Below are 19,229 nucleotides of genomic sequence, written 5' to 3' on the forward strand. Positions count from 1 at the left end.
GCTGTAACTTTGAACCTAAGGCTAGAGAGGGTTCCTCTGGGCTATATGAATCTGATTACCTGTAAAGTATTTTCCATCCTGATTTTACAGAGATGATTTTTACCTTTCTTTCTTTAATTAAAAGCCTTCTTTTTAGGAACCTGATTGATTTTTCCTTGTTTTAAGATCCAAGGGGATTGGATCTGGACTCATCAGGAACTGGTGGGGGAAAGGAGGGGGGATGGTTAAATTCTCCTTGTGTTAAGATCCAGGGGGTTGGATAGGTGTTCACCAAGAACTTGGTGAAAAAGCCTCTCAAGGCTACCCAGAGAGGTGAAGGTTTTGGGGGGAAAGAGGTGTTCCAGACACGGAGGAATCTGAATGGTGGCAGCGAACCCAGATCTAAGCTGGTAGTTAAGCTTAGAAGTGTTTATGCAGGTCCCCACATCTGTACCCTAAAGTTCAGAATGAGGGAGGAACCTTGACATGGTGGGAGCATTGGGATCATTTTAAACCAAAAGCCAGTAGGATTTTTTTCTCCTTTCTAGCTGCTTAGAAAGCAGCCTGAAGGCAGAGGTGTTAAGTTTTTTAACAAGGGTCTTTGTTAAGAGAAGACTTCAAGCTTTGAGCAAGCAGTCAGCAAAAGGAATTTACAAGCTGAATTGTTTTTCTTTCTTTCTACCTCTCAGGTATAGCTAGTTAGAAAGTCTCTGTTAACCAAGCAGCCCTGAGCTAAGTGCATCCCAGTTTCAGTGAACTGCAAAGGGGTGTGGCCCAGCCCAAGAAAGCAGGAAAATGAGTACCAGTGACGCCGCTAATAAACTAGAGCTGGCCAGATTGGAAGCAACAGAGAAAGAAAATAAACATAAGAGGCGGATGGAACTAAAACAATTAGAAATTAGTATTTTGGAGGCAAAAAATGCAAGGGAAGAAACTGCCCACAAGCAAGCTATGGAGGCGAAACAAAAAAGAGATGCAGGTGAAACAAAAAGAGATGGAGGAGAGGGAAAGAGAGAGAAAGTATGAACTGAAATTAGCAAGGGCTAAGCAGGATTTAGCAGCCAACCCTAACAATCTTTCTCCAGGTACTGCTTCCCATCCCAGAAAATTCCCCACCTACAAGGCAGGTGATGATACTGAGGCCTTCTTAGAAAATTTCGAAAGGGCCTGCCTTGGGTACAGCATCTCTACAGACCAGTACATGATAGAGCTGAGGCCACAGCTCAGTGGACCCTTAGCAGAGGTGGCGGCTGAAATGCCTAAGGAATGCTTGAACGATTATAAACTTTTTCAAACCAAGGCCAGAATCAGAATGGGGCTAACACTTGAGCATGCCCGTCGGCGGTTCCGAGCCCTAAGGTGGAAAGCAGATGTGTCATTTACCCGGCATGCCTACCACATTGGAAAGAATTGGGATGCCTGGATATCAGGAGCAAGTGCTCTGTGGAAGCTCTGTCCTTCCTAATACAAATGGAGCAGTTCTTAGAGGATGTTCCTGAGGAAATAGAAAGATACATCCTAGATGAGAAGCCCAAAACTGTAACCGAGGCAGGGGAGATTGGAGCCAAATGGGTGGAAGTGGCAGAAAAGAAAAAAACTACTAGCAATTGGAGCGAATATCAGAGGGGGCAATCCGAAACCAAGCTCTAACACCGGAGGCAACCCAAGGCCCCACCTACAACCCAAGGAAAGCCCCAGACACCTTATTGTACCACCTCATCAGTCTCCAGCAACCCGCCTTGGCCCAGTGACCAGTCAGCTGGGCGATGTTTTAAATGTAATGAACTGGGACATATAAAGGCCCACTGCCCCAAGAACCCCAACCGATTACAGTTCATTACACTACAATCACACCAAAGATCCCCAGGCCCAGATGCCTCTCAAATACCCTCGGAGCAAAGGGAAACCTTGATAGTGGGCGGAAAGAAGATTATCGCATGGAGGGACACTGGGGCATAAGCGTCAGCTATCCACCAATCCTTAGTGGACCCCAATTCATCAGCCCAGAGGCCCAAGTGACAATTCATCCATTCATGTGAAAATCTTTAAACTTGCCTACAGCTGAGTTGCCTGTCCAGTACAAGGGCTGGTCAGGAATGTGGACTTTTGCAGTGTATGACAATTATCCCATCCCCATGCTACTGGGGGAAGACTTGGCCAACCATGTGAAGCTAGCCAAGAGGGTGGGAATGGTCACACGCAGCCAGGCTAAGCAAGCTTTCACATCCATCCCTGTTCCTGAGCCTTCCACCAGGGCCTGTCTGTGTTACCAGAAACCCAGACAGAAGTGGTGGAACCGGATCCCCTGCCAATGACTGCAACAGCCATAGTGGATCCAATCCCAGAGACCCAGCCAAAGCCTGTCGCAGAACCAGAAGTGGCAAAGCAACCAGCACCAGAACCATTGCCAGCACAGACTCCAGAGCTTGCAAACCCATCTACAACTCCAACACCAGGGGGCACCAGTGGGTCTGAACTGGCAGAAGCAGTAGATAACCCTACCCAAGAGGCTCAACCAGAGCCTGAAATATCACGTAGTGCACCAGTGGAGAGTGATTCACAATCAATGAAAACAATCCCATCACCTACATCGCTTCCAGAGGGACCAAGCCCAAGTCCACAGTCCAAGGAGGAACTGATGTCTCCAGCATCAAGGGAACAGTTCCAGGCTGAGCAGGAAGCACATGACAGCCTTCAGAAAGATTGGGTGGCAGCACGGAGAACCCTATTGCCTCTCAGCTCTTCTAACCAATCCCGAGAATTAAAGGTTTGTCAGTTTACAGCCCAGGCAGGAGATGACGCTGAGTGGCCTGAAGGTATCTGCTACGAAGGAAAAAGTGACAGTGGCGTGGAAGAGGTGAATCTCTCCACAACCCTGGGACGTCTGCAGTGGCAGCAGATCAAGGACTAGCTTCGCACCAATGTTCTCAGCCACCCCAGGACAGACTGAACGGGCATACCACTCATCAGGAACTGGTGAGGGAAAGGAGGGGGGATGGTTAAATTCTCCTTGTGTTAAGATCCAGGGAGTTGAATCGGTGTTCACCAGGAACTTGGTGAAAAAACCTCTCAAGGCTACCCAAGGAGGTGAAGGTTTTGGGGGGAAAGAGGTGTTCCAGACATGGAGGAATCTGAACGGTGGCAGCGAACCCACATCTAAGCTGGTAGTTAAGCTTAGAAGTGTTTATGCAGGTCCCCACATCTGTACCCTAAAGTTCAGAGTGGGGAAGGAACCTTGACAAACTTCAAAAGTTACTTGCTGTTACTTAAATTCTGAAGCTAAACAACTGTCAGAAACAAATACTCAACTGAAGTCCAAGCACATACCTTCCTTGCTTTAGGTCTTGGATGGGACTTTTCATGTTTACTCTCCGGTCGCCATAGAAGTCAACATAAAGATTCCCACTGACTTCAATGGTATTTGGGCTGGGGCACAAACAGGACTCTCCACCACCAGCAGCAATGGTGGAATGAGCATCATTATCACCATCAGAACTTGTGGCTTCAGCATCTTCAACCCCATAAGCACCTTCATTCCTATTTGGCAGTCAAGCGTGGAAAGTGAGAAGATGGAGACAGCATTTAGCTTTCCTGAATAGGTAGTTTCTGGGATGTGCTATGAGTGACACTGCATCAAAGTCAGGAATCCAGCCTTCTCTGTATACAACCCTTAGAATGGGAAAGGCACAAGGACAACTTTGGATGGAGCTTTTCACTGATGACATTTCTCGGTCTCTAGCAGTATGAGTTGTGGTCTCTGCTACATCTCTCAGCTCTGAGAATGTGCAAGAAAATTAAAAACAGCTGTTCACATCTGGAATAGGGTCAGTGATAAATGATGATTTATTAAGTGCTGACAGTGTGCACAGCTGAGTACAACATCTGCCCCAAGGGAGGCCTAGAGGAAAGTTTTATCTTGGAGATTTAGAGAATCTTTCTGGAGGGAGAAACAGTGGGCCAAATTCTTCCCTCATTTACACTGATGCAAATCAGTATCTCCACCTATCTCTGTGAAGTTACTCCTTATTTACATTATGACCGAGAGCAGAATTTGGCCCTGCATTTTTCCTGATATTGGTTAGAGTCTGTAGAATCCATGGAGGAGTGAATTTCCAGATCCCAGGGACAAAGCATCATGAAAATGACATCACTGAAACTGGGATCAGGACAAACTAGTTTGGATACAATACATACATGAACTTTCACCCAGATTTGATCCAAAACAACAAATGTTTTACTGAGGTTCATAAAAATTAGTTTCACTTGAGTTTTATTTTTGCATTTCTTAGTTTCAGCTGGGACAAGAAGTGGAAATGCCTGAGCACTGCTCAGTGAGCAGCAAACTTTGACCTAGCAGTCTCTAGCAGTCTCCTTATGTGATTCTTGCTGGCTGCAGGGCCAGTCTCTTCCTCTCCCTGTAAGCTTTCTTTTCCTCTCCTCGCTGAGACTCCTAGGCCTCCCCTCTCCTACAACCTCGTAGCAGCTTCCTCTGGCTTCTGCAGACCACACTATTCATCTCCTGACAGCATGTTTCCTGGGATATTCGCTATTGCTTCCTGCAAGCAGCATTCTCCTGCCCTTTCCTGACTCTATCTCTTCCAGGGCCTTAGGGACTTGTGGGTCTACTATAAGCTTTCAGGTAAGGCAAGGGAGGGTCCTTTCCCAGAGCAGTTGCTAGGCTCTAAAATGACTGAATGTTCTCTGAGATCAATCCTGTGAAGGTCCTCAGGGTAACCAGATTCCCTATTAGCTATGCAACTCACTTAGCTCATTGTGATGGCCTTTGGGTCATTCCTGGATCTTTGGCTCAGTCCTGCAGGGAAGATGTCTTATGAGAGCTGGCTGGCTCATTACACTATATACACTTCATAGTCCCAGCGGCAAAAAGAGTAGAAGACACAAAAGCAATAGCACCTGAACTTTTAGGCTCTTCTCACAATTTTTTCTGTTTTGCACGGAATCTAAACATTTGTTTACTATAACAGAACTCTGAAAATGGTAACTTGAATCTTGAAATGTATAGGCCATTGCAAATAGCTTTAACAATGAAATGGAAGTTGCTAATCTCTACCCTATGCCTGGAAGAAAGCCAGCAGCTATAAAAAACAATGACCACAGCTCAGCTCAGCTACCTCGAGGTGTTAACTTCAACATTTAACCAGACTATTCAAAGGCTGAAAGATATTAGGAAATGAAAACTACAAAGTGAACATTTCAGTCATATCCAGGCACATTTAAAACAACTAAATCTGGATTCAATCAAACCCAATGAGTCAAATCCATCCCTAGTGGAGGAGTCAAAAAAGGATTAGATTTATACATGGATAATGAGAACATCCACAGAGACGTTACATAGGGAAACAAATTGGGAATATATTTTGGAAGGATTAAAGATCATCATGCTTCAGGGCATAAATTCTGCATTACCTGGCAGGGTTAGGAAGCAATTCTCCCTATAGGCAGGTTTATCTAGTAAGAGGCTTCTTGCACTTATCTCTGAATCATCTGGACTTGGTCGCTGCCAAGGACAAGATACTGAATTAGCCAAATAACTGCTCTGACAACAGTTTTTTAACAAAGCCACAAGATAAGAAATACTTGTGAAACTAATTTGCATATACTTATGAACAACAAATAGATCAACAGAAATCAGAATCAATTTGTGAACAAGTCACTAAACAAGAGAATAAATATTGTCAAGGGTATAAAAAATGGGTATAAAGTGGCTAGAAATAAATTTAGCCTGGAAATTAGGTTTCTAACCATCAGAGGAATGAGGTTCTAGAACAGCCTCCCAGCAGAAGCAGTGGGGGGCAAACAACTTCACTGGTTTTAAGATGGAGCTTGATATACTGATGAACAGGATTATATGAATGTGGGGAGTGGGGGGTTGCCTGTGATAGGAAGGAACTGGATTTGATAACCTAAGAGGTCCTTTCCAGTCCTATGTTTATAATCACTTAACAGAGTTTGTTTCTATTAGAGCTGGTTGACGACTGATTTGTTAAAGGCTGCTATAATGGGAAAACTTTAAGAAAATATTCAGTCAAACACAGATTTAGAAACACAATAGTACAATTGGTTTTAAAAGTCCATTTCTGTTCCTGTGGTATTAAAGATTGCCTCAGTGCTTTCAGTTACTGCTTCATCTCGCAGCAGCTGAGAAGGGCTGCCACTTCCTCTGCCTATATCTCACTTTGACAACAGGAACAGGGTGATACCCTGTAAAAAGGCCAGGCAATCTTCTGATAGTAGGAAGAGAAAGGGGAGATGAGAATGGGAGCGCACAAATTGCTGACAACTACCTTCATCTTCAACAGAGCTCATATTGCCAATGAACACTGGTTTACTTATAATCATTCACGCCTAACACACATTCTAGACCTGAATTGCATAAAGCTGTTCAAAACAGTTCTTTTCTGAGCTCAGAACAGACCAAAGGGCTTTAGTGGACCAAGTTAGATGTGAGTTAACAATAGGGCTTATAGGCTGGGGTTTTCAAAGGAACTAAGGACTTGTCTAGACATAGAAGTCACACCAGTATAAGGTTTGCCAGCACAATTCTATGAAAAAAATATTTTGGAGTGCATTCACACTGTGCTGCATGTGTCAGTCTTTATGCCCACACAGAAGCATATTAATGTCACTAAAAGTAAGTTGCACTGTGGGTTCATATCCCAGTGTCCTCTGAAATCTCCTGCACATTCATTGTCTTATGGCAATTTTTTTCTGTGCATTTTGGGATACCTGCTGGTGTCATTGGGAATTGTGGATGTGAGGGTGGGGACAAATGCCCAGAATTCCTTCTGATCTATTGCATGAGTCATGCCATTTCTGAACCTCACACTGCAAACATATTGGAGGCACAAAGGAATGCTGCCCTCCTGTCAACTAGGATCGAACATATAATCCTGTCCTACTGGACTAGATACAGCAGGCAGGTAAACTTAATAAAGGACTTAAAGGCAAAGGATGTGCTCCAATTCCTTGAGCAACTGCACTCAGCGTAGTAGTATTCTTAAGTCCAGCCAACAATATTCCCCGTTTTCATCAGCTGAGTTACACTTGCTTGTTTTGGTTCCCATAAGGATTTTCTAACTTTGCAAACACTTCCTTCTTTTTGAACTGGACTATCCTGTAATGGACCAAACAAGGCTTGGGTTGGGAAGGATGGTGCAGCACCTTCCAATGAGCTGTTTTCAGAGTAGCTGCCGTGTTAGTCTGTATCTGCAAAAAGAACAGGCGTACTTGTGGTACCTTAGGGACTAAAAAATTTATTTGAGCATAAACTTTCATGGGCTACAGCCCACTTCATTGGATTCATGCTGACGAAAATACAGTAGGAAGATATATATATATATATATATATATATATATATATATATATATATATATATATATATATATATATATATATATATATATATATATATATATATATATGTATACACAGAGAACACGAAACAATGGGTGTTACAATACACACTATATATATCTTCCTACTATATTTTCCACTGCATGCATGCTAACACAGAGAAGGACCAGGAGGTCATACAGGAAGATCTGGATGACCTTGTAAACTGGAGTAATAGTAATAGGATGAAATTTAATAGTGAAAAGTGCATGGTCATGCATTTAGGGATTAATAACAAGAATTTTGGTTATAAATTGGGGACACATCAGTTGGAAGTAACAGAGGAGAAGAAGGACCTCGGAGTATTGGTTGATCACAGGATGACTATGAGCTGCCAATGTGATATGGCCATTAAAAAAAGCTAATGCGGTCTTGGGATGAATCAGGTGAGGTATTTCCAGCAAAGATAAGGAGGTGTTAGTATCGTTATACAAGGCACTGGTGAGACCTCATCTGGAATATTGTGTGCAGTTCTGGTCTCCCATGTTTAAGAAGGATGTATTCAAACTAGAACAGGTACAAAGAAGGGCTACTAGGATGATCCGAGGAATGCAAAACCTGTCTTATGAAAGGAGACATAAAGAGCTTGACTTGTTTAGCCTAACCAAAAGAAGGCTGAGGGGGGATGAGGGGGGATATGCTTGCTCTTTATAAATATATCAGAGGGATAAAGAGGAAGAGGAATTATTTAAGCTTAGTACCAATGTAGATACAAGAACGAATGGGTATAAACTGGACACTAGGAAGTTTAGACTTGAAATTAGACGAAGGTTTCTAGCCATTAGAGGAGTGAAGTTCTGGAACAGTCTTCCAAGGGGAGTAGTGGGGGTAAAAGACATATCTGGCTTCAAGGCTAAGCTTGATAAGTTCATGGAGGGGATGGTATGATGGGATAGCCTAATTTTGGCAATTAATTGATCTTTGATTATTAGCAGGTAAATATGCCCACTGGTCAGTGATGGGATGTTAGATGGATTGGAATCTGAGTTACTACAGAAAATTCTTTCCTGGGTGTCTGGCTGGTGAATATTGCCCACATGCTCAGGGTTTAACCAATCACCATATTTGGAGTCGGGAAGGAATTTTCCTCCAGGAGCGTGGGGTATGGGTCACTTGCTGGACGATTCTCTGCACCTTGAGGTCTTTTAAACCACGATTTGAGGACTTCAGTAACTCAGACATAGGTTAGGGGTTTGTTACAGGAGTGGGTGGGTGAGATTCTGTGGCCTGCATTGTGCAGGAGATCAGACTAGATGATCATAATGGTCCCTTATGACCTATGAGTCTATGAGATCTATGGCCCCTGAATTCCTATTTTTATCATGTTAGCAAAGTGTCCTGCTCTGCTGAAATTAAACAAAGAATAATACCTGTTTGAATTCATGTGACTGCAGGCTATAAATGTATTTCAGCATCATACTTACAAAAACAAATACTTGTGTAGAAATGGGATTGACCCAGATAAAATAATTGAACTACTTTGTACCTGTATCAGAACAACTTCTGGGCTTCTCTACAGTGCTGGATTTCATTCATTTTATACACAGTTCGCTCTGGGACTCAAAGCCAGTGCTCCAGAGTGGCCACTCCCTCCATACTGCCAGGGTTTGGGGTGATTACTCTAACTTAGGGGATGCTGACCTTTTGTGAAGTGTTATCAGAGTTTCAGAGCCTTGCCAGTCAGTTTCCTGTTTGGAGGAGAACTCAGCAGCATGGGTACTTTCTTGATGTAATTTTTTTAATTTACAAGATGTATGTGAATCTTGTTTTCTGAAGCCAGGGTGGTAACAAATGGTATACAAGGCAATGCTTTCCAGCAGACATATTTTTGAGCCACCACTGTCCTGTCCCAAAGAAGCAGCTCCCTTGCATCTGTTTCTGTCTAGGGACTCGGATAAGGCTCAGTGAAACTGACTAACAAAACAGTAGTTTTCCTCTTCCTGTCCTAATCCCTGAGCTTTATAGTTGGGAAACCTCTCTTGTTCCAAGCATACTTTGGCCTGTGTGGTCTGGTTAGATGAGCCTGGGTATCAGCCTTCCCTTTGTGCATCTGTTTTGCAAGACAAAGTAGCTTCAATACCTTTAGTGTATGACCAAAAAGAGGGAGTTAACCCACTCAACCTCCTTATCAGCTCTCCTGATACTGTTATTATAAGGCATCTTAATTCTCTCTCCAGGGATTTTCAGCTTGGATGGAGCTTGATCTGGAGCCTGAGGGAAGCTCAACTCATATGGTGCGGGTTCCAATGGGCACCAGTGCATTGTCACAGATAGGGAAGCAGGGCCAGCTCCAGGTACCAGTTTAGCAAGCAAGTGCTTGGGGCAGCCCCTCCGGAGAGGAGCGGCACGTTCAGCTATTCGGCGGCAATTCGACCAAGGATCTCTCACTCCTGGTCGGAGCAAAGGACCTCCCACTGAATTGCTGCAGATCGCAATCACTTTTTTGTTGTTGTTGTTGTCGTTGTTGTTTTGTTTTGTTTTGGCTGCTTGGAAGGGCAAAACTCCTGGAGTCGGCCCTGCTCACTGGGAAGCAGCCTTTAGTTTCACTCTACAGAAAAGTGATCAGTAGCAGAGTCACTGTCCCCTCTGAGCATCTGGCCCCTTTTTCTAGGTTCACGGGTATATAATTGGGACATAACTGGAGCTAAAGCCATATTTTCATTTCACTTTCTCACTGCACAGATTTGATATACCAAAGAATCTCCATGACTATGCCTGCGCTGTTATTGGCTTTAATGAGGTGGTGACTGCAGTTTGTTCTGAATCCTCACACATCCACTATATCTGTAAGAACACAATGGGGTAACTATAGATCCTCAAGATGAGAAAATTGCAGGCGCAAGAACATGCCTGCATTATCCAGATGCCAACAAGGATATTTCTCTCTATAAACATCCTCAGGCACAGGTACCCTCATACTCACACAAATACATACTCTCACACAGGCACTCACAAACTTGTTTTTATTTGATCATAAACAGCAATGGCATGATCATCATATCTGGTTGGACTACTGTCATGGTACAATTCCCCACTCTGAACCTTAGCGTCCAAAAGATGGGGTACCAGCATGAATTCCTCTAAGCTCAATTACCAGCTTAGAACCTGTAGCGCTGTCACCAACCAGGAATTCCAGTGCCTGGTACATTCTGGTCCCCACAAAACCTTGCCCGGGGATCCTCAAGACCCAGACCCTCTGGATCTTAACACAAGGAAAGTAAACCCATTCCCTCACGGTTGCCTCTCCCAGGCTTCCCCTCCCTGGGTTACCCTGGAAGATCACAGTGTGATTCAAACTCCTTGAATCACAAAAGAGAGAGGACAATTCACCTTCCTCCCTCCTTCTCTTTCCCCCTCCCAGACTCTTCCTGAGAGAAAGTAATCCTGGCACAGAGAGAATGTAGCCTCTCTCTCCCCCTTCCCTCCTGTCTCCCCACCAATTCCCTGGTGAATCCAGACCCAGTCCCCTAGGGTCTCACCAGAATAAAAAACAATCAGGTTCTTAAATAAGAAACTTTTAATTAAAGAGAGAAAAACAGTAAAAATTATCTTTGTAAATTTTTAAAAAATGGAATAGGTACAGGGTCTTTCAGCTATAGACACTGAGAACACCCTCCCAGCCTAAGTATACAAGTACAAATTAAAATCTTTTCAGCAAAATACCAATTTGAACTCCTTTCAGCCAAATACACATTTGAACTCCTGCCAACCAAATACACATTTGCAAATAAAGAAAACAACCATAAGCCTAACTCGCTTTATCTACCTAGAACTCACTAGTCTGAACTTATAAGAGCCTGTATTGGAGAGATTGGAGAGAAACCTGGTTGCACGTCTGATCCCTCTGAGCCCCCAGAGTGAACAACAACCAAAACTAACAGCACAGCACAAAAACTTCCCTCCCTCAAGATTTGAAAGTATCCTGTCTTCTGATTGGTCCTCTGGTCAGGTAACAGCCAGGCTTACTGAACTTGTTAACCCTTTACAGTCAAAGAGATAGAAAGTACTTCTGTGCTATTAACTTTTCTTATCTGTTTATGACAACTACACACAGGACAAATTCCAGACCTCTTTTCATGTCACCACAGAGAGACCAACAGACAGACTTTCATTGGACAAGTGGTCTCTGAACAGATTTTGAAAAAATGCAAAAAATTAGTAAAACTAAAATCTTCTTGTTAAAAAAATATATAATAAACAATAACAGTGATTAATCTTTCAGCTGTCCCTAAGCTGATCAGATACGGGCAGTCAGATATGGATATTCACTAACATTAGCAGTCATCACTGGCATGGACATTGAGGGCAGGTGCTGTAGGAATCCCAGCTCATGGAAGCCAATGGAAGTACCATGAATTACACTAGTTGATCACCTGGTACAGAGTGTGAGCAGATGTTCTGAGCACTCATACTTCACTGGTTCTCAGGTGTCTGGGACTTGTTTAGTTCATGGGAAACTAGATTAAATAGTCTCTTACTGAAGGCTTTCAAACAGAGTCATCCTGCATCTAATGTGTTATGGGGCAATCCTGATTTACCATAAGATTTTCCTTCATCTGCAGGATGACAAAAGAGTCCCACATTAATTTCAGAATTCACAACAATGTTGCATCTCTGTGTTTTGATAGTGTATCACTACATGATGTTATTTCAGTCAATAAGATGGAATGCTACCTCATCACTCAGTATCATAACAAACAATTGTGGATATAGCCTCTTGGAAGCCAGCATTTGCTTTTCTGTGCCTTCTCCTTTTTCTGCCAGTAGTCTATATGCTGCAGGGCCATGGATTTCTGGTGGCAGACAAGTCTATTGCAGCCTCCAAAAGACTTTACAGAGGTGATCCATTGTAATTCTGTCCAAAGTAACTGTGCAGGCTATAAAACACAATATAGCAACTCACTGATGTATTCACTGCCACACATGTAATATTGACCTCAAGCTCTCACAGAACTCTCCCCAGCTGATTTCTCAGCCATACTATACTTTGGTGACAAATCCCTTTTAGTTGTTTCTCTTCAGAACCCCACCCATCTATCTAGTGCATCTCCACAATAAATTTCTCAGAGACCCTCTTCTCAGGCTGCCCTACATTAGTGAGCCATCACCATAGGCTACAGGTACAGTAATGTCTCTTCACCCTTGACTGTATTGTAACAACGCTAAAGAGCTGAACAATTAAAGGGAAGGAAAGATTTGATCCCTTTTTCACTCCTGCCCAACAGTTTCTACCTGCACCCTGGAGGTGCAACGGGAAGTAAAGTGCTCCTGGAGAGAAACGGGAGAAGAACATTAAAAGATTTTCTGTATGTCCTTCAAGAGGGGAGGCTAAACTTTGGAACTTATAGTTATTTATTTATTTTGCATGTATAATTGTGTGTGCGTTGGAAATCTTTATTATCTATGTAGAAAACTATTTAAAATCAATACTACATATATCCCATGGCTTATCTCAATTAGAGAACAGAAGGATGTTGCAAAGGTAAGGTTGTGTCAGCAGCATAAATTGCAGTGAATGATGAAGGACTGAATGGTAGTGGGAAACTGGATCCTTTATGTGTTCACTTCTCTTTTTTTGGAGTTTATGTTAATGAGCAACTTTACTGCTATTTAGTGATGTTTTATGTATGCAGGTGCCTGTATGCGCCAATGATAGATAGATAGATAGATAGATAGATAGATAGATAGATAGATAGATAGATAGATGACTAACTGTATAAATGTTGAGTAAAGTTGTAAGGAGAATAGGGGCAGTTAAAGTGGAAATGCTTAAACAATATTAATTAAAGCTTTCATTAGTGTTCAAACTAGAATTTATTCCTCAATAAATAAGTTGACTATCAAACTGAAAGTATTTGATAATTTTACTAATTAATTTCTAAAAATGTATATAAAGAACATTAATAAAACATAAAAATCAAAAGTATGTAAATGATCCGATCATTTACCTGGTGTTGGTCCTGCTTTGAGCAGGGAATTGGCGTAGGTGACCTCCTGAGGTCTCTTCTATGCTAATGTTTATGATTCTATGTACTCTTCTAGCTAAAGATTAATTTGCTTTTAAAATATGCATGTCTATATTCCTATTAAACAACCCAATCACAAGCTGAACTTTTTACCTTCATCCTCACCTGTCCACAAGCAGAACAGTTCATTTTTTCAGTTGAATATAATTTTTATCATCATTTCAAACACTTGTTTCAACACACATCTCCCTAATACAGTTACCATAACGATAAATGTGTTTTCCATAAACAATGAAACAAAATATACACACAAATTGCACAAATATACCCTAATTACAGCATGTTAGTGTTTCACTACCGTGTAGTAACAAAAAATATGCTCTATCCTTTTCACAGGAATCCTTGTTCTAAAACTGCGTTTCTATGATGTACTAAAGTTGGTAGATAAATTGTTACAGAAATCTTTCCTGGGCTATTTTTAAATCTGAGCTACACACTGATTCATACATAGACTTATAGAGTCTTTTGGACCATGCTGGTGTCCTGCTCCATTGGGACTAAACAGATGATTCAAGAACCCAGTAATCACCCCTACTTACCTAAGTCATATGAAAGGGGAGTTGTACAACATTTGATCCCAACTCTTTCCCCATGTTTTTTGTAAGGTCTTTCATTTCTTCCCAATCATGATTCTTTAGTACTCCAAGAAGATAGGGGTTCAAATGACCTGGTCAGTTACCCAAATTATTTTTTAAATGCCATGAGAATTGGCGTTCCCAATTTTCTGGATGACACAGTGATGTTAACCCTTGATTTAGTCCGAGCTCCATCACTGTGCCATCCAGACCCGTTCTGAATCCAGAATAGGAATGCAAAGCAGGAGCTCCAAGACAGGAAATAGTTCCTGGAGAGCATTTCAGAGACTGAAAGACCTTCATAAGCAGCTTACAGTGCTTTATAAAATGAAATTTTGCATAAGATTGATAACACTTTTTTATTTTTAGTTTTACACCATGAGAGTGACTGTTCACATAACCTAGAGGGAGATGTCAGACTAAACGAATCAGCAGGTAACCTTGGTGTGCTTGTAGTTCAGAATTTAGCATTATGTTAAATAAAGGGAAATCCAGTTAAAAATTTTGTATATGAAAGGTAATTGAAAGACTCTTATTCTGTGTCCTGGAGGTGAAAGGACACTCTCTGTGAGGTTTCTTATTAGAAATAAATAAATATGAGAAAAGTTCTGTGAGGTCACATCTTACCTAACCCTCTCTTACCCCATGGTATTACCCACCTAAGTTTTAAATATTCAGAATAATTGCGTTTTCCCCCTCTTCCTTTGGGAGGCTATTCCTCAGACTAGTAGATCTAACTGTTCATTTCCAATCTGAAATACTCTCCTGTGCTCACTTTCATCATTTTACTCCTAGTCGCACTACTGTCGCGCCGTCTAAAACAGGTGTAGGCAAACTACGGTCCGTTTTTATGGGAAGCTGGGTCGCAGGCTTGCCACATTCTGGCCCTCGGCCATGCTCCCTTGTCCAGAGAGTGGCAGGCTCCCAGGACCTGCTCCCCTGGCCCTTTATTTCATGGCATTTTTAGTCCATTTTCCATAGCACCCTTAAAAATAAACTACTTTACCGGAGCTTTTTCAAAAGCCTCAATAAAAGGGCCTTGAGGAGGAAACAGCACCCTCTGCTGGTTCCTAGGAAAAAATCTCTCTGTCATGCAATAAGACTTTCTAGGGGAACATGGACTGTCATTGTACTTCATACATTTCCAAACTGCATATTTTACTGGGTTTACACTCTGGGTTTCACCTTAGACACCTATGTAGTGGAGTCTGAGTTTGATACGTAACATGTCTGTCCATGTGTATGTAAACGCAGCTATAGAACCATTTTAATATAGGTTTCAGAGTAGCAGCCATGTTAGTCTGTATCTGCCAATAAAAGAGGAGTACTTGTGGCACCTTAGGGTATGTCTATACTACGGGATTATTCCAATTTTACAGAAACCATTTTTTTGAAACAGATTGTATAAAGTCAAGTGCAAGCAGCCACACTAAGCGCATTAATTCAGCAGTGTGCATCCATGTACCAAGGCTAGCTATCCCATAGCTATCCCATAGTTCCCATAGTCTCCCCTGCCCATTGGAATTCTGGGTTGAGATCCCAGTGCCTGATGGGGCAAAAACATTGTCGCTGGTGTTTCTGGGTACAGCCTCACCCCTCCCTCCATGAAAGCAGTGGCAGACAACCGTTTCACGCCTTTTTTCCTGGGTGAACTGTGCAGATGCCATGCCACGGCAAGCCTGGAGCCTGTTCAGCACAAGACAGCAATCATGGACATTGTAAACACCTCGCGCATTCTCCTGCAGTCTATGCTGAACCAGGACCTGCAAAACCAGGCAAGGAGGAGGCAGAGCGGCGAAGAGAGTGATGAGGACATGGACACAGAATTCTCTCAAACTGTGGGCCCCGGTGTGTTGGAGATCATGCTGGTAATGGGGCAGGTTCTGTCCATTGAACGCTGATTTTGGGCCCGGGAAACAAGCACAGACTAGTGGGACCATGCAGTGTTGCAGATGTGGGACGATTCCCAGTGGCTGCGAAACTTTCGCATGTGTAAGGGCACTTTCATGGAACTTTGTGACTTGCTTTCCCCTGCCCTGAAATTCCAGAATACCAAGATGAGAGCAGCGCTCACAGTTGAGAAGCGAGTGGGGATAGCCCTCTGGAAGCTTGCAATGCCAGACAGCTACCAGTCAGTCAGGAATCAATTTGGAGTGGGCAAATCTACTGTGGGGACTGCTGTGATGCAAGTAGCCAAAGCAATCACTGAGCTGCTGCTACAAAAGGTTGTGACTCTGGGAAATGTGCAGGTCATAATGGATGGCTTTGCTGCAGTGGGATTCCCTAACTGTGGTGGGGCGATAGATGGAACCCATATCCCTATCTTGGCACCGGAGCACCAGGGCACCCAGTACATAAACCGCAAGGGGCAATTGTCAATGGTGCTGCAAGCACTGGTGGATCATAAGGGAAGTTTCACCAACATCAACGTGGGATGGCCGGGAAGGGTTCATGACGCTCACGTCTTCAGGAACGCTATTCTGTTTAAACGGCTGCACCAAGAGAATTACTTGCCAGACCAGAAAATAACAGTTGAGGATGTTGAAATGCCTGTAGTTATCTTGGGGGACCCAGCCTACGCCTTGATGCCATGGCTCATGAAGCCATACACAGGCAGCCTGGACAGTAGTCAGGAGCTGTTCAACTACAGGCTGAGCAAGTGCAGAATGGTGGTAGAATGTGCATTTGGACATTTAAAGGGACGCTGGCGCACATTACTGACTCGCTCAGACCTCAGCCAAACCAATAACCCCATTGTTATTGCTGCTTGCTGTGTGCTCCACAATCTCTGTGAAAGGAAGGGGCAGACCTTTATGATGAGGTGGGAGGCTGAGGCAAATCACCTGGCCACTGATTACGCACAGTCAAACACCAGGGCGATTAGAAGAGCACACCAGGAAGCGGTGCACTTCAGAGAAGCTTTGAAAACCAGTTTAATCACTGGCCTGGGTACGGTGTAACTGTTGTGTTTGTTTCTCCTTAAAGAAAACCCACCCCCTTGACTGACTCCTTCCCTGTAAGCAACCCACCCTCCCCCTTCGATTACAGCTTGCTTTCTAAGGAAATAAAGTCACTATCATTTAAAAATCATGTATTCTTTATTTATCGATTATAAAAAGAGGGAGGAGGATAGGAGGGAAGGAAAAGGTCACTAAAAAAATTTCAAAATAATGACAGCCTTTTGGTTGGGCTGTCCACTGGGTGGAGTTGGCAGGTGCCCGGAGCCTCCCCCAACGTGTTCTTACACGTCTGGTGGGTGAGGAGGCTAAGGAACATGACGAAGGGGAGGGCGGTTATACAGGGGCTGCAGTGGCACTCTGTGATCCTGCTGCCGTTCCTGAAACTCCACCAGAAGCCGGAGCATGTCAGTTTGATCATGCAGCAGCCTCAGCGTTGCATCCCGCCACCGCTGATCTTCCTACCAACACCTCTGATCTCCCTGCCACCACATCTCATCTCAAGCGTCTCTCCTCTCCTCATGTTCGTACCTCCTGTCCTCACGTTCATCCCTCCTGTCCTCATGGTCACTGGCATCTTTCCTGTACTTTGATACCACGTGCTTCCACTTGTGGAAGAAGGGAAAGAATTGACAAGGATTTGTATGGGATCTTAATGCATGTCAGTTTGTTAACAAGAGTTAGGCCAGCTGTAACCCTAATGACATGAGACTTGTAGAAGCGAGAATTGTTTGAGGCAAGCAGAAAAGAACTGTGTGAGAAGTTATCATGACCTTGCACTGATAATCAAATATGTAGGCTGGCACCCAGAAGCTGAGAAAAATAAGATAGCAGGATGGCCTATGCATAAACAAAATGCATCTGTTGCTCATCATTGTTTGTAATATTGCTTGCTATTGTCTGTAACAAAGGTATAAATGCTTGCTGTAATTGTTTACCTGTTGAGAGACCTGTCTGGGACTGTGGCAATCCTGTGTCCTAGGGCACTCCCTCCCTCAATTACAATTGCTTGAGAAATAATAAAGTATTTGATTTTGTTGCACCCAAACAAAAAGCGAGAACTGAGTTTTTCTCTGACAATTTGGGGGCTCATCCGGGATGGCAATGCCCACGGACCCACAGGCAGCTGCTACGGATCGTTCCCCTTCGAACCCCATGACGCCACAATAGAGGTAAGAGACCTTTTGAAATCTCTATTGGGGTGTCAGAGGAGGACTGTCTGTGGGGATGTCTGTCTCCATTGGGCTCATGCCATCTGAACTTATTGACTGTGCAGCAAGATCAGATGCAGAATGGTATTGGGGAAAGGCCCCAATAAGGTTAGTTTATAGCAGTACTGGGAAACTCCTGGGTTGGCCAACAAGGTAATGCATAAGGTAATGCATTAGGTAATGCATAGTGAAATGCATTAGAGATGCACCGGTGCTGAGGGGCTTTTACCGCCTCATGAGGGGTTGTCATACCACCGCATAGTATTGGGTCCGGACATAAGGTACAGATGCATCGTGGTAATAGGAAATAAAGGCCTTGGTGTGGGTGTGTGTACACCAATGTGAGTGACTGTTACCGGAAGACGCCCAGAGTACTCTGTGAAGCGAAAGCTCGTGACCAGGACTACTCTAACGCAAGCCCGGTAACCAGTGGATCTTTAGGAGATCCGACCCATGGTGGGCTGACTCGGCCTGGCATCATCCGGTGAGGAAGCTACCTGGGTCTAGGAGTGTGTGTACCCATCTTCCCTCCCCCTTTCCTTTCCGTGTGGGCTACTGACAATCTGATCATCTCACTGGATGCAATTAAAGTAAGCGGTGCCATCTCCCAGAGACTAGCCGATGCTCTTTGCTGAAGGGAGGCATAGGAGGGTCGTGGCCATCCTCGTTAGCCTCTCCTGTGTGAGTACCCTGTAGGGAGAGATCCTTAGTTTATGTGCCGCTAGCGCGGACAGGGCACCCTCCCTGTGTGTGTAAGTGGAAAATGGGTGCGGAACAGTCTAAATATTCCACCTCACCCCCAAGGGTACCCCCGCATATTACATGTACGTACATTTTGGTCCCGAAACCTGCAGATATTTAGACAATTGGAATCTGTACGCGCGTTAAATTTCATCTAAACAATGCCCATTAGAAGGTACCTTCGATTTAGATAAACTTACATACCTCAGAAGAACCCTTACTTCATCAAAAGCCTCTGATACACAGTGGGAGCAGTTTATGTATTGGTGGAAGGAAACAACAAAGAGACTTCATGAGTCTCGAGTGCGGAGTCTAAAGGACTCCCA

This window comes from Gopherus flavomarginatus, chromosome 1, assembly GCF_025201925.1.
Source record: "Gopherus flavomarginatus isolate rGopFla2 chromosome 1, rGopFla2.mat.asm, whole genome shotgun sequence".
NCBI classification, from domain to species: domain Eukaryota; kingdom Metazoa; phylum Chordata; order Testudines; family Testudinidae; genus Gopherus; species Gopherus flavomarginatus.